This window comes from Aulonocara sp. 'chitande type north' Nkhata Bay, linkage group LG7 (assembly GCF_057382095.1).
Source record: "Aulonocara sp. 'chitande type north' Nkhata Bay isolate Kocher_YH1m ecotype deep benthic linkage group LG7, A_spYH_male_GT1.1, whole genome shotgun sequence".
Classification (NCBI taxonomy): Eukaryota; Metazoa; Chordata; class Actinopteri; order Cichliformes; family Cichlidae; genus Aulonocara; species Aulonocara sp. 'chitande type north' Nkhata Bay.
In genome coordinates this window covers 146,395-162,819 of record NC_141350.1, presented here as the reverse complement: position 1 = coordinate 162,819, position 16,425 = coordinate 146,395, and the positions used below count along the sequence as shown (strand labels likewise).

The 16,425-nt window shown below is 40.7% G+C and overlaps 1 long non-coding RNA gene across 8 annotated transcripts; it reads left to right on the top strand.

Moving 5' to 3' along the window:
* The first annotated feature begins 7,414 nt into the window (after positions 1–7,414).
* Positions 7,415–12,738, top strand: LOC147324195 (uncharacterized). Of its 8 annotated transcripts, none has more exons than XR_015130110.1 (8): positions 7,825–8,849; positions 9,659–9,737; positions 9,947–10,068; positions 10,166–10,756; positions 10,885–10,986; positions 11,205–11,436; positions 11,534–11,712; positions 12,068–12,738. It is a non-coding gene; the product is annotated as an uncharacterized LOC147324195 (long non-coding RNA). The 8 variants fall into 8 exon arrangements; XR_015130108.1 differs by having other exon boundaries at positions 7,825–9,492; XR_015130106.1 differs by having other exon boundaries at positions 7,834–9,737; positions 10,166–10,234; positions 10,393–10,756; positions 12,068–12,737.
* Positions 12,739–16,425: the final 3,687 nt, after the last annotated feature.

Genomic DNA, 16,425 nt, shown 5'->3' with positions numbered 1-16,425 from the left:
TACAGGTGCAGACAGTGCAACAGCTTCCAGGTCATTTATTCTGCCAATATGGCAAGAAGGTAGTGATGGCCCGCTTGAAGCTGACGCTCCGGAGCGTGTGTCGAAAAAAACAACACACTGGTTCAGAAGCACTGTGTCGAGGCTTGCTTCGTTTGGCAAAAGTCACGTGACCAGTGACGTCCGAAGCTTCATTACGCACGTAACTGCTTCGGTACCTGATTCAAACGGATATAAGGAAGTGAATCATCCACGGGATTCGTGGAGTGTGTTGATGGTGACAGAGAGCGAAGAGGTGATCATTCCACTGACAGATATGGAGCCAGCGAGGAAGAGAGGACATTCTGGCGTGTGGGAATATTTTGAGTTGATTTTGCTCAATTCATTTTATCTGCCGAAGTGAAAAACTTGAAATGTCCAAAATCATGTTTTCATAATGTAAATATCATTACAGCATATGACTTCAGGAACACTTCCATGTGAATTAAAGCTAATGAAGACTACAAAAATGTATTTGACACTATACGTACATTCAGAGGTGTGGACTCGAGTCACATGACTTGGACTCGAGTCAGACTCGAGTCATTAATTTTATGACTTTAGACTTGACTTGAAAAAATGTTCTAAGACTTGTGACTTGACTTGGACTTTTACACCAATGACTTGGGACTTGAATTGGACTTGAACCGGTTTACTTGAAAAGACTTGATATTTTACCCCAAATATAAAATTTAACATGCATATTATATGGAGATTGAAAATGTGACGTCATTCACGGGTAGAACCGCAAAGGATTCTGGGAACTCGTGGCAAGCGGTACTACCGCACGCAGGCTTTCAATTAAAATCAGTTACACAGCGATAAAAAGAAACACAAAAATGTCAAGAAGCTGTTGTATTATTAACTGCAATAGCCGGTCGCATGACAGCCACGGGAAGCCGACGGGTAAAGAGATCGGTTGTTATCGGATTACGTCGTTGAAGAGAAATTGTTCGAGCCATGTTTCCGAAGTAACAAAGACGCGACTGGATTGCAGCCATTCAAAGACCAAATATAACGTCCCAGAACACTCCAGCTCACAGGTTAGTCTGCTCCAAGCATTTACACGAAGGTCAGTGTTTTTTAGTAGTTAATACGTCATTTTTCATAACATAATTGGTGATATAGGTTACAAGCAAGTCTGGCGCTGAACAGAAATTGTCGCGCTATGCTCCTTTATTTATTGTGCATAAATAGTAAATTGTCCTGACACAATATTGCGTTTCGCTTCTGTTATTATGGTACACTGATAAAAACATATACTTTTATTCACAGGATAAAACAGGTTTTTTGTATCACCAATTGTCCAGTACGATTACAGCATACAATATTGTTGTCACTGCTACATTTCTGTGATGCTACCAGAAGTTATTTCCACTACTAATTAATTACCGTTGAGCTCAAAGGTCCTATTAATAAACGGTTAAGGAATGTGTATTTATGACGACGATATGTGAGACTGGTAAACTTACCTTTGTTCATACGATGGTCTTTACTTTCTACACGGTGCATTTCAAGGTCCTGCACCCATCCGTCGGTAAACTGTACCTGGGCTTGTTGCAGTGACCTGAAGTTACTAAACTTCATGAGTGTATGCACTCACTCCAAGAACCGTATAATTATAAATATGCATATAAATATGCTAAGATGAGATAGCTGACTTCATCCAACTAGCAAATGTTGTCCAGGCTACGTTGGTGATACAGTTTTTTTTAATGTGTATGATATTTTTGTCATGCGATTTTAAAGCCGGTCCTACAACCGCATCCAAGAATAACATGCAGCTTATCTCAGAACTGTCGGTGAAAATTATTATTGGAGCTAGGTTTAATTGAGCTGCATTTTAAAGAGGTGCAATTTCACAATTTGTGTATATTTTCTAAGTTCACTATTTTGTCATGTGTTGAGAAAAACACAGATTTTAAAATTACATGGTCTAATATTTACATTTAGCATAACTGCAACATTATTTTTTCATTTTTTTTTTTTTAAAGACTCGAAAGGACTTGAAATTCAAAGTTTCAGACTTGTGACTTGACTCGGACTTTTACACCAGTGACTTGAGACTCGACTCTGACTTGCCTGACATTACTTGAGACTTGACTTGAGACTTGAGGATAAAGACTTGAGACTTACTTGAGACTTGCAAAACAATGACTTGGTCCCACCTCTGCGTACATTACATTGCTACACAGTTTAGAAAATCATTTTGTTTATTGTTTTTAGGTGATAGTCTGCAGGACCCAGGAATACCTGCATATCTACCAGCTTGCAGTGTAGTTCCTGCACTCCACAGCCTCTTCTGTTCCATGCAAGTGGATTTTCTCCAGGGCAGGAGAAACTATTTCTAAGAAAAGAAACAGACTCAGCCAGCACACAGTAACACTAATCCTCTTTTTAAATGTAAATAACAAAAGGGCTACCTGACATAGAGCATGTTTTTACTTTGCAAGTTCTTGATTAGGGGTGGGTTTTGATTATCGCCTTTCTGATTACAATCCATGCTAAATTGAATAAAGTGATATTGATTCATTAAAATCCCGTGTCGATTTGTAAATTAACGTTATTATGCCTGAAACGCCAGCATCTCAGGTTAAACCTCACAACATGTCGTCAAACACCATACAGCTAACACAGTAACTGGGAGCAGGTTTACGGATTCTGCATACAAACGTGAACACAGAGCGCGGACCCGACGCGTCAGAGTCAGATTTTGGTGCGTCGTCGGGTCCGCGCTGTGTTTGCCTCTCTTTTTTTCCGCTGGCTTCTGCAGCTGCAGGTTTCATAACTCTCTGTTTACATCTCTAATTAAGTCTCACATGTGTCAGCTTTCTTTTAATAGATACGAAATTATGGATATATACTGTTAAATGATCAGAATTGTAATATTTCTGACTGAGGCAAAACTTTCCAGATTCCAATCAAATTGAATCGGATCCTGTATCGAATCAAAAATGATTCTACAAATCAGTGACGATGCAGCCGTACTCAGCTCCCTAAGCATTTTCCCTTTCCAGTTCACAATCAATCCCACCCCTAGGTCAAAAATATGTATAGGACAATTGGCCTCATCTAATATTTTGTATGAACCTGTCCAGCTGTCCAGTGATTAAACGACAAGTAGATGGAGGCAGGACTTCACAGCAGGGGCATACTCCATAATGTGCTGTGCATTCTCATATGTATATTATATATATTGCTCACTTATTGTATTTACCAACATCAAGGAGTTATGAGCAAAGAAAGGCCACACCATAGTGCATGTTTAAATAGGGAAAGTTTATTGATCAAAATGTATTACGCAAATACGCATTACATTTTTTTCAGCCCCCCAATCGAGAAAACAAAACCAATTACATGTTCAAAGCAACGGAACGGTGGCCCAATATCAGAGAGAACTCCACTCTTGAGTGAGCAGCGATGATTGAGCAGTCCGTTTTATTTTGCAGATTCAAGCTGCTCTTCAAAATTTTCACCACCAGATGTCACCGGAGAGGACTGTGTTGAAAAGCTTCGAGTAATGAACCGTTTTTCAATACAAGCTTCAGTGCTTCGGAAAGCTTCATTTGGCCATCACTACAAGAAGGTCATAACTGCTTCAAGCACTGTCTATATCAGGGGTAGGCAACGCCAGGCTTCGAGGGCCGGTGTCCTGCAGGCTTTAGATCTCACCCTGGGTCAACACACCTGAATCAAATGATTAGTTCATTACCAGCCCCCTGGAGAACTTCAAGACATGTTGAGGAGGTAATTTAGCCATTTGAATCAGCTGTGTTGGTTCAAGGACACATCTAAAACCTGCAGGACTCTGAGACAGGAGAGTCAAGCTCTTCACGTTGAGGACCAAGATTCTCCTGTGTCGGGACCACATCAGTAGATGGTTCTGAGACTGGAGAAACAAGCTCCTCAGGTTCAGGAGCACTACTATGACAATTTCCCACATGCCAAAGCAACGGAGGAATGTGCTTCATTTGAGCACAACACACAGGGAACCAGCAGTCAGTGATGGGCAATAGAGGAAGCCTGGAAGCAAGAAGCAATCCTGGACTACAATAGGCACAAATACAGCTTGGATAACCTAGAGAGGATGTCAGTCAGTACAGCCTTCCCTTGTTAGCAAGTAAAACCTGGTTCCGTTTTGTTTCCTTGCTTTCGTGAATGAAAATAAGTTTCTAAATTAGCGGGGCCTGTGGAAGCGCAGACCTAACAGAGTGTGCCATGTGTTGTGCTGTGTGTCACGTCACATGTGTATTCATACCTCACAGTGAATATAAACCACTAAGCCCACCAGCTAAATCCTGCAACCACACAGACCATACTGATGGATTACCACAGAGTAAAAATGGCTTGAGCAAGAAAGATCAGAACTCAGCCTAAACCTCCTGTGAATGAGACGAACTGTGTTTGACCTCCAGTGGGACAGATCATCTTAGAATTGTAGACATATTCTTGCTCTATGACAGATTCCCCGACTCATCTTCAGCCTGTTTCCAGCATTTCCTTTTCTGTTAGCTGCCACTTTAGCCAAGCAGCAGCGTGAGTACAAATTACAACCTAAAAAAGCCAAAAAACTGTGACCTGTTCTCAGTTTTCTACCACGGTCTATCCATCTCTTAAATCTTAATGTTGATTCAGAGGTTTGCCTCTTTATTTAATTTAATAACAGTACAGTACTTTGTTTTTGGTAAGCATTGTTCTTAAGGTAAATATGTAAAAATTGTGTGTGTTTCAGTTCTGTGTCTTGTGTACTGTTTGTTCGTACATGTGTCTTTCTTGCTACTGTTACATCCAAATTTCCCCTTGTGGGACAATTCAAGGATTATTCTATTCTATGTCATTTGTTCACAGCCTCTCCCAGTCAGAGCTTTTCTCCATGCTTGTCTTACTGCACATGATGTTATTAGCACAACCACTTTAAAGGTGATAATTTAGGACTTCATCAATAACACAGACAGCAATGTAGTTAAACATCTTACACTTCATTTTTATTAGCAATGAACTTAACCTACATACACATTGTATTTATCACTACCACTCATTACAATATTCATTGTTTGCTCAAATGTAATTAATACTTTCATTTTTCTAAAAATACCTCAAAACACAATTGTATGGAAGTAATAAAACACAAACAAATCAGTAAAATATGTATTTTACAAAATTGTGCTAGATAACATTCTGCAGTATTGCACAAACTCTTTCCAATGACAAGTAAAATATAAACTATTTTGACCACTTTTTTCCATTTGACTGCATAAAAATGAACATTTACAAAGAGTTATCTTATCTTATCTAACTGTTAATTTAGACTTCATCATTATGCAATGCATACCCTGCTGCATCTAAGCCCAAACCAGTAACCAGGCAGAAGTACAGAACAGTGTCCCTGGTAAATGAAGAGGAATCAAACGGGGCTTGCGTTTGTGTGTGTGTATTTGTGTTTTAATACATGGTGGTGAAGCATCTTTTTTAAGACCCAAAGGGTTACTTTGGATATTTACAAGTCTGCTTTAACTCCAAATGATCAAAATTTAGATATCTATAAATTTCTAAGAGATCATAGTCATGTTTCTGCAGTCAAGCGACTAGTCTAAATTATGCGTGGTGACACTGCACTATTTTACAGAACCAGACTTCTAAAGGTCCAAACTAATCCTTTAACATTATATAGAAACATATGCACATTTACAAAAAACAACAAAAAGCAAAACAAAACAAATCGAGAACTCCAAGGAAGATCTCCTCTATTTTGTTCGCTAGCTGTCTAGCTTCACATGGTCACGTGTCGTGAGGGCAGCATAGTGAGGCTGCACTGACTTACAAAGCTTGCTCTACCCTAGGCAGTTCAAACACAGAACACGTCTTTGTACAAGCACAAGACACAGCAGTCGCTAAATAAACTAGAAAAGATTTGTCACCTGAACAGAGTTTGTGTGGATTCTATCAGTCATGTGTTAGCAGGGTGAACAGCAGTGGGCTGTGTTTATTCCTAGTGAGTCCAACTTCTTTACCAGCTTCTGGGGAAGTTAGGTTATATATTACCAGTAACTTTTCAGATCAAAAGGTGATAAAGTTCAGATTTTTTTTCACCATATCATTGATGAAACTTACTTTTTTTTTTTTAAATTTCAGCATCAGGGACAAGGCTGTTAATTGTTAAGGTCAAGGTTAAGCATGTGTACTCTGTGTGAACACTCGAGAGCAACAGAACATGATCTGGGATGCACTGAACAGGTTCCTGAAAACTGTGGAACAAACCAAAAATGCTTATAAATATGTGACCTCATGCAGTGTGTGCACTTAACAAACAATGAAAATAGAGATTTTCCATTATTAAAATATGTAAAAGGACTCTGATGTGTGAGTGACGTCTGTTGTTATATCTTACACCGATTAGTTTTCTCTGAAATGTAAAAAGAAGAAACAAACATGTACTCCCCCTCCGTCTGCTCTCACCTATCATTTTAGTGATAAATATGTCTTGAATTCTCGAATTGACTCGTTAAATATTTAACCTAATTAAACCCTAAAAATGGAGTCATAAGACTTTTGTCCAAATGTTACCTGCAGTCACAACAACAGTCACCGGAAGGGGCTGAATACTGCAAAGACCCCACAGAACAATCAGACAATCCACTGTCAGTAAATGTGAGTAAATCTGTGATTCTGTGAGTAACACACTGGCTCCAGTTTGGAGGCTGAAGTGGAGCTCTCCCTCGCCAGGCCGACAGCCGTCTGTGTCACAGTTAATCTCATGCAGTGCTGATTTAAAAACTCTCACATATTTGGACAATCTATAATCTTCTAACACAAAAACATACAAATGTTCATTGAAGTAAACACACAGAACAGTAGCAGATTATTTTAAATGTGTTTTATTTATTTTCATTTGCTGCTAACTGCCTTGTTTTCATTTGTAGTTTTTGTAGTAGGAAGAACTACAAAATCTACAAATAAAAGTGCAGTTAACAAATGTAGTGCTCTCCACTATGTGAACCCCTCACCTGAATTTTTTAGGTTTTTCAGTTCAAGCCAATTAAATGAAATCTAAAAATTCAGCCCCAACAATCAAATGATCCCCTATGAGCAAGCACTCTGGCAACGGTGGAGAGGAAAAACTCCCTTTTAACAGGAAGAAACCTCTGGCAGAACCAGGCTCAGGGAGGGGCGGTCTTCTGCCATGACTGGTTGGGGGGTGAGGGGCAAAATAAAATCAAACATAAAGGAGAGCACAGCGTATTTATAAGATAAAGTTTTATAAAAATTTTATAAGATCAGATTATTATCAGGGGTGCACATAAGTGGTCCGCAGGTGCACATGCGATCTTGAGGAGATCTAAACAAACTCCTCCTCCAGAAAATCTTATGTACGCAAACACGCATTGCAAATTCTTATCTGGTGCGCGTCTTTTATTTTGACAGCGCATGCGGACCACTTATGTGCACCCCTGATAATAATCATGACCCCACAGAGCGGGACATTCACTCAGCCAAAGAGGTTTGAGATGGCCCAGCAAGCTGCAGGAACAACAATGGCCACTGTGGCAACACCCAAGCCTACTTTACACCACCAAGTATGGGTCTCCACAGTTTCCTTGAGTTCTGCATTGTCTTTTCTAAGCTGTGCGTTCTCCTGCATGAGTTTATCTACCTTACTTTGGACCTCGCACACCTCAGCACGAAGGCTCCTTATCGCCTTAAGGTGACCCTCTTCCTTTATCTGAGCCTTTGTAATCAACGTCTGCATTGTACCACTCAGTCTGTTAAAAGGCTGATCAATGTTTGGTACAGAGCGTAAATTATTTAACCTTTCCTCTGCCATTTTTTTTTTAAATTGACCGCACAGTGTCACGGTGTATTAGCTTTTTGAAAGGTTCCTGGTTTCTGAAAATGCTCCAAAGTAAACTGTGTTAAACGAGCTCTTATTTATAGACTATGGACACTGTGACGTCATATTCTTTGCCACTATAGTGGCAAAGAATATGACGTCACAGTGATCGTTTGAGAAGATCAAAGGAGCGCTGTGGATCATTCTGCGCATGCTCAGATCATGCGAATTTCCTGTTGTCTATCACATATGGGCTGTATCCCAATTCAGGGTCTGCAGCCTTAAAGTCCTCAAGGGCCGCGTACTCAAAGACCGCTAAGGCCGGAAGTGCGAGGCTTGTGAAATGGCAACCCGTTCTCACTCCCGACACGTAAAATAATGATGATTTGTCGCGTCCCTTAACTTCTCATGCTGACGCTAAAGGTATCCTTCCACGTTTTTATGTGACGCTGTGGGTTGTCAATTCATTCCAATATGAACCCGCTCGCGCGATCAGAGACGCTTCGAGCAGAGGCTCCAGCCATCCATTTACTCCAATAATAATCCCGTCACAGCGAAACATGACGCTGTGAAGCACAATCTAACTGGAGAACCGGGGACCCTCTCCGCGAACGGGTTTTTCTCCCTAATTTAATGCTTTCTTTTAATGGACATCGTTAACATTTCTCAACAAAAACACATGAAAGTATCACTGATAATGCAACAATAAAATCGCTTCATGTTGTGGCCATCACACAGTGTTTTCCAAACTGATTCACGAGCTGAAAGTGCTCAGATTTAACGTACATAATCCTTTGTTAGGTTTATTATTTTCATTTCACACGTAAAACACATTTATAGATTCATCCACCACTCCTGTTAGTTTTGGATGTGCTCGGCTCCAACCAATCAGATGCAACCTGTGTAAGCAAAGGATGATGGGAGAATGGAGAGACCCATTTATAAGAATAAGAAAATGAGGCGGAACTGATTGATTCTAATGCAGGTATGTAAAAAATACATATTTAAAGTAATAGGGCAGCACGGTGGTTAGCACTGTTGCCGCACAGCAAGAAGGTCCTGAGTTCAATTCCACCATCAGGCTGGGGTCTTTCTGTGTGGAGTTTGCAAGTTCTCCCCGTGTTTGCGTGGGTTCCCTCTGGGTACTCCGGCTTCCTCCCACCGTCCAAAGACATGCAGCTTGTGGGGATAGGTTAATTGGATAATCCAAATTGCCACTAGGTGTGAATGTGAGTGTGAATGGTTGTCTGTCCCTATGTGTTAGCCCTGCGACAGACTGGCGACCTGTCCAGGGTGTATCCCGCCTTTCGCCCTATGTCAGCTGGGATAGGCTCCAGCGCCCCCCGCGACCCTGAAAAGGATAAGCGGAAGCGAATGGATGGGTGGATGGATGGATGGATCTTGATGTGTGTTTCAAAGTTTGTTTTTCATAAAAGCTTCAAACAAACAGAGGTGACTGATCTCGAAACGGTTTAATGCATTTAAAAATGACTACAGCTACCGTCAGCATGCTTGCTAGGTAACGACTACACGTGGCTACTGCAGCATTAGCCATTTAATCCAACGATGATGGATTAAATCTATTACAAACGTTAAAGGACTTGTGTGCTGCAAAATACCCTCACATGGTGCGTAAAGCAGTTTTTGCATTAGAGTTCTGCTAGCTTTTTATAAACTGATGATGCTAACGTTAATTGCTAACGTTAACTGGAGCGCCAAGACTGAAAATCATTTGAGTTGCATTAGTTATGCGTTTATGTCACAGAGTTCTGCAAAAATCTCTTTCCTCTTTAGCTTGAAAATGAGCGATTCAGAGGATCCCGAGCTGGAGGAAGAGCTTCAGGCTGCTGACGAACTCCTTCAAGATATGCAGGTAATATTTTTAGTGGAAACAGTTGTTAAAGAGGGAACACGCTTGTCTAATATTTTGTACGGAGTAAACGTTATATTATTTGAAATTTTTTTTTATATATGTGTATATATAAGTTTGTCAAATTAAGTTGGTTAACTTAAGATGTTTGATAATCTTTGCTTTATGGACTGTATTTTAGGTGTTCCCTTTTTTCCTTGTTAATTGCGTAGAATGATGCACAGAGTGAACCTCAGCCAAGACCAGTGCGCTGGAAAACACGTGACAGACAGACAGGGAGATTTTATTCCTCAAAGACCATCAACCAGTCGATGTACTAGTTGCATGCCACGTGGTCAGTGTTCACACAACCAATGATTTTATCTCACAACTTGTTTTCACCAAAGAATTTCAGTAAGTAAATATTCTTCAATCTCTTTTTTTCCTCCCAGTGTCCAGAGAGCAGCATCAATGTCCACGTGAAGAACCTAGTTATGTTGCCAGTGTCAACCCAACAAAAGGTACTTTACCTTCTTGTATATGTTGTGATTTCTGTTTACTTTTATATTTGTTGTTATAGTTGAGTTAGGCAGGGCTTTTGTGCAGTCCTAAGAAACATACTGCCTAGAGTGTTTTTCACTTTGTGGAAGAGTTTCTTCCTTTATTTTTTTTCTGTTAGTGTATGGAACTGAGGTGCTTCGTCAGGAGCTCCTTCAGTTGTTGGAGGATGGAGAAGAGGACGCAGCCATGACTTGTGAGACGTCGTCTGAGTCAGCTGCTACTCACTGGGCGATCAGAAATATGGTGTCCTCGCAAAAGTGGAAAGAGGCCAGGCCTTGTCTTATAGATAATATGTTAGCTACTCTGGATCCACAGTCACACCGTGTGTGTCAGTGTGGCAAACAAGTAGTTGTGAGGTGTCTGGACTGCCTGCCTCTCCCATTCCTTTGTGCTGACTGTGATATTGCAGTTCACACACGCTTTGTCCTGCACAACAGAGAGGCAGTAACAGGAGGGTTTTTGCAGCCTTCATCACAGTTTAGGTACGGTTTTTAAGTCTTATGCATTTCTTGCTATGTACTATGAGTGGGTGCTGTTATTGTATATTTGTTGTGTATCAGTTAATTTCCAATTCCTTTTTATATATATATATTGTGTGTTTTAATGTTAGTTCGGCTGTTGCCTGTGCAAAGGCCAGAACATGTGTGTGACTGCCCAGCAGGTAACGTTGAGGTTTCACGCGGCGCAATTGTGGCTCTTGTAACCATAAATGGTAAGTTGCCCTTTTGTCACACACTACATACACAATAGATGTGTTTGGAGGTTTTATTGCAAATTGTGCATTGCTATCTTGGTTTGAATTACCCTCGGCCCGCAGTATATGTGGGCACCTGTCAAAGGTCATTTGGATTTACCAGACCGATTTGAAAACAACATGAAAAAAATGAATGCTTTGAGCCATGACTGAATTTATCCTGATCCTTTCTAAAGGCCGTTATAACCTTGCACTGCCAGTGGTGAGCTGCACCAGCTGTGGCCTAATGTGGTCCCCCTCAGTTAAGGACATCCTGGGTAGTGGATATTGGCCTGGCACCTTAAATTTCTGCACCCTGTTTTCAATGGATGTCTTTCAGTCTTTCTATGACATTAAGAAGGCTGCACCAGGGATGTCACTTAAGGCATTTGTCAAAGTGCTGGATGAACGAACAGCCATTTTGGAAGGGTGAGTTTCTAAATTTGCCAAGTTTAAGGAAATTGTGTAAATCAATGTTTATGATGACTGTCCTTGAATATTCTGTTGTATGTCCTCTATGTAAAAGACTGGCCGAATATCAGCTGATGCCTTCAGTAAAAGTTTCTTGGAGTGGAGTGCTGTAAAGTTTGAGGTGGACAGGATGTGCAAGGAGCCATGCTTTAGCTGCCCTGCCTGCACTCCAGACATGCTTGCCGTCTCAGTTGATGGAAACCGCAAGCTTTATCGCTTTCAGTCTAATGCAAGGTACGTTATGCATTGTGTACATAAGTCAAATATGGATTTGTAGAAAGATGTGTGTGTGTATACATATATGGATGGGTGGATATTTATTTTATTTTTCTCTTAGTGTTGTCGTAATACTATTTACTTTATCTTAATGTGTACTTAATTTTGTCACCATGTGTATTTAAAAAAAAAAAAAAACAACAACAACAACATGATTTTTATTTTGTGTTGTCAGTGCTGTCCTGGGGAGATATGAGGTCTCGTGTAACTTAAGGCTAATTCAGCTAATTGTTATGCATTTGTTTTAAAAAGTTTGTCCCTGATAGGGCTTAATCATGCCGAGTCTTTTATGTTAAAATCTTTGGGTGTATAGGTCCCAGGGAAAGGGTTGTGCGGATCTTCATCTTGGACTGCAGCAAAGGAGTCGTCCAAAAAGTCCACTGGGAAGTTGGATGAAGAGGGCGTGGAAATAGCTGTTTGTCACCACGGAGTCCTCTTAGCTGCATTGAACATGTTTCGAGGGGAGATCTTTGCTTACCCTCTTTTTCTCCAGAGGAAGTTGGCAGCTAGCTTCCCAGGACATATTACGTTCCTTTGCTCCGATGTGGCCTGTAAATATTTCCCCCTATTTAACCAAGGTGGCTCAGCAGTGCCCTGAGCTGAGGAACCTCTTGTCAATGCGTCCTTTTCTCTCCGTCATGCATGCAAAGGCTCACACTTGGAAATGCGAGGTATACTGCAGCCTCGATACGCGCTTCGCGGAAACGCCCCCTCCATTACTCGACACACGCTCCGAAGCCTCGATACAGAACGACCCATCACTACCTGCCCGGGTGTGGCAGCGTGTGTGGAGTTTTGGAGCGAGTGTGCGGAGGAGCTGTGGCGGTGACTGTGTGGAAGAGGAAGCGTGTGTGTGGATTTCCCCCCTCCTTCTCTCCTTGGAGCGCTGGACCCCCCTCCCAACTCACTGTACATATATATAGCACTGAGGTGATCCCTGTTGTAAATAAATCTCCTTTTGTTCTCTGAGAAAGAACTGTCTGCGCGTGAGTCCATTCAGTAGCCATGACAGATCTGTTTCTTGTGTGGTAAGCTTCCTGCTTTTATGATCCTTTTTGGTGAGCAGCAGGTCACACAAACATGAGAATGAGAATAAGTTTCTAAATTAGCTGTGGAAGCACACAGCAAAATCTCCAGTGTTAAATTAACACTATAGAGTGTCTATATATGGGTCCACACCTCTGAGTGTTAAATACAACACTGTTGAGTGTTAAATTACAGTTTTTTTTATAGCCGCTAGGACAAATTTCTCAATACTTACGTCACTTTTGCAAAACTCCTCACACAGTGAGCACAACAGAAGTCTATGTGGGCTAAACTGAGGATCAGTTATCATTGTTTTGGCACAAAATGCATTCAATGACTACATCTCTCAAATTTCATGAATTATTTTCTCACTCAGACACAACTGCCAAAAATCTTTGTACGTACAGGACATTTTGCATGTACTTACATACTGTTTTCAAAACTTAAACTTATGGTCAAAACAATAACATAATGCAAAACTGAATAAGACAGCAAAATTCAACAGCAATATTTTATTGAAACATATTTTAAATCTAAAAGTGCAGTTTAACCAGCAACAGCTGATTCTCATTGTAGATGAACATCTACACAGGTGTTACGCCTTCAATTTCATTACAAAAGGAGACAACTGCTGAATAGGTTTGTTTTGTGATGTAAACATGGACCCAGCCAGAAATGGAGAAGTGGCTGAAAGAGGAAGAAGAGTGGCTGGGAGGGGGCGAGGTATGCGTGGTGGAAGAAGAATAAGAGGAAGATCAAGAGCTGTAGTCTCAGATAAGATCAGAGCTACTGTAATTGATCATGTAGTAAATCATGGTCACTCAATGAGAGAGGCTGGTCAGAGAGTGCAGCCAAATCTGCAACGCTCTACAGTGGCATCTATTGTTAGAGTTTTCCGGCAAACCAACAGGTAACTTGTATTCTGCAGGGGCATTTGCACATTTCAGAAGTAAATAAGCTTTTGTGTAATTTTTGTTGCATTTCTGCTTAGGACTCAACAGTTACCTCACATAGGAGGGAGAGGACGGATGTTCACTGATGTGCAGGAAACTGCCATTGTTGATATGGTCATCAGAAACAATGGGATAAAACTCACTGAAATTAGACAGAGTCTTGGCAGACAACGTTACTTTCGCAAATATTCACAGTGTAAGCATAACAACAATTTCTAAAGTCCAGAAAAAACATCAGGTCAGGATGAAACCGTTGTATACTGTGCCTTTTGAGAGGAACTCTGAACATGTCAAGCAACTCAGGAACCAGTATGTCCAGGTAAGATCACAATAAAATACAGATCTGTTTTTGAACAAAACCAAACACACACAAAGACAATTTTTACAAATTTACTACTGTAACAGCTTATGTTGCCTTGTGGATTTATGTTAGAGAGTCATGGAGATTGAAGGCAGGCAAACGCACCACATTTTCATCTTTGTGGATGAGGCAGGTTTCAACTTGGCCAAAGCACGGCGACGAGGGAGGAATGTGATTGGGAAGAGAGCCACAGTGACTGTCCCAGGCCAGAGGGGTGCCAACATCACAATGTGCGCAGCAATATCCACCGATGGACTGCTGTTACACAGACCACTAATTGGGCCATACAACACTGAACGGCTCCTTGCGTTCCTGCATGATCTCTATGGACGGGTTGTGCTAGGTGAGGAAAGGGATGCAGAGAGAAGGAATCAGCCAACATTTATAATTGTATGGGACAACGTGGCATTTCATCACTCCCGTGCAGTCACCAAGTGGTTTGCAGCCCATCCCAGAATGGAGTCTCTTTTCCTCCCACCTTACTCTCCATTCCTCAACCCCATAGAGGAATTCTTTTCCTCATGGCGGTGGAAGCTTTACCACCATCATCCACATGATCAAATGTCCCTCCTGGATGCAATGAATGCTGGATGCCTGGAAATATCAGCAGAAGATTGCCAGGGATGGATCAGGCATGCCAGGAGATTCTTTCCTAGGTGTATCGCCCTAGATGACATAAGATGTGATGTGGATGAGAACCTGTGGCCAAATGGAGAAGACCGAGTAGATTAGCATTACTATTGTATGTGTATCAGTGGATGGTGTGTATACAAATTCTTGTATTTTGGGATTACTTAGTGCAAAAAAATAAAAATACATAAACATAAACATAAATACATGATGTCTGATTCATTCCAGTAACATATATTGAAATTATAAACAGAGATGTGTCCTTGTTTTACACAAGAAAACACTGTGTAATGCTACATGTTGTTAGTGTTTTTTAGGTCATTGTTTTGTGGGTGACAAAGTGTGTTTGTCGGCTGTCAACCTTTGCTAGTGTTCTGGAAGAATGAGTTTATTTGAGACCTGAATAAAGTGTTTTGGTAGTTGTAGTGCATTTTGAATGTGAAATGAACTGCTTTGCCAAGCTGAAGGTCAGTTAGAGGAGTTGTGTGAAGAGTTTTGCAAAAGTGACCTAAGTATTGAGAAATGTGTCCTAGTGGCTGTAAAAAAAAAAACAAAAAAAAAAACCTGTAACACTTTTGACAGTGTTATATGTTTAAAAGTAACCTAGTCAGTTTTGAAAATTAACAATGGCTAACACTGAGCAGTGCTGATTTTCTAACACTGGAATATTTCTAACATTTTGAGTTATTTTCCAGTGTTAGAAAATCAGCACTACTAGCACGTAGAGGCCTCCTCTGTGCTACGATAAGCCAGCCAAACACTGGCTGTAGCTTCAGATGTCCTGCACAAACATGAGAGGCAGCAGTGCTCTTATAACACTCAGCAAGAAGGTGAAGATCAAAAGTCAAAAAGATTTCTTTGAGTTTATTGCTGTTTATTGCTTTATGTCCCTCCTTTTAACTTTTTGTCCCTTGCATCATATCCTTTCTAGGTTTTTAATGACGTTTGAGTTTTGTATTCTTCATGTATGAGTGTAGTTTTACGGTGGTTTAAAGACCCATCTAAGAATGGGCACAGTAAGCAACCCTAGGCTACATATGTGCTTCTAGAAAGTGCTGCAGGAACAAACCTGAAATGCCTGAAATAAGTTTGCATTTTGCACTTACTGGTCCCTTTTCTCTCAAATCCTGTGGGTTATATTTTCTGAACAGTTCACAAGTTCTGTGGGTAAGTTACAAGTTACATTTTTGAGAGGTGGAAATAAAGCAAGTAAAAAGTAGACATAAAGCGAAAAATAGAGCAATCTACTAATAGTATTTCCTACATGACAACTCTGTACAGAGAGGGTGGTAATGCACGTATTTGCTGGCGAGAATCCAAATAGCATTCTGGGTATTTCACACATAGTATTGCACCTTTTGATATTTAGAATATTTTACCTAATATTGCACCTGTTTCTCAAATCAGTTTCAGTAAGCATATTGTACATTAAACAGACAGTGATTTATCACATTGTACATTCGAAGTGAGGTGAGGTAGTGTTGTATTATTTCACGCGTCCAGTGTTTTGTTTTGCCATCAGTCTGACTGTGGCGGGGAAGAAGCTGTTGAAAAACCTTGTTCTGTGTGTAATGATCCGGTCCGCTCTGTTGTGTCTCACTTTGTACAGTTTTTGTGTCTCAGCAGAGAGTGAGCTGGATGGTGAGTCCCAGATAATTCCCTCTGCTCTTTTTCGGCAGCATTGTACATACAGATTACATG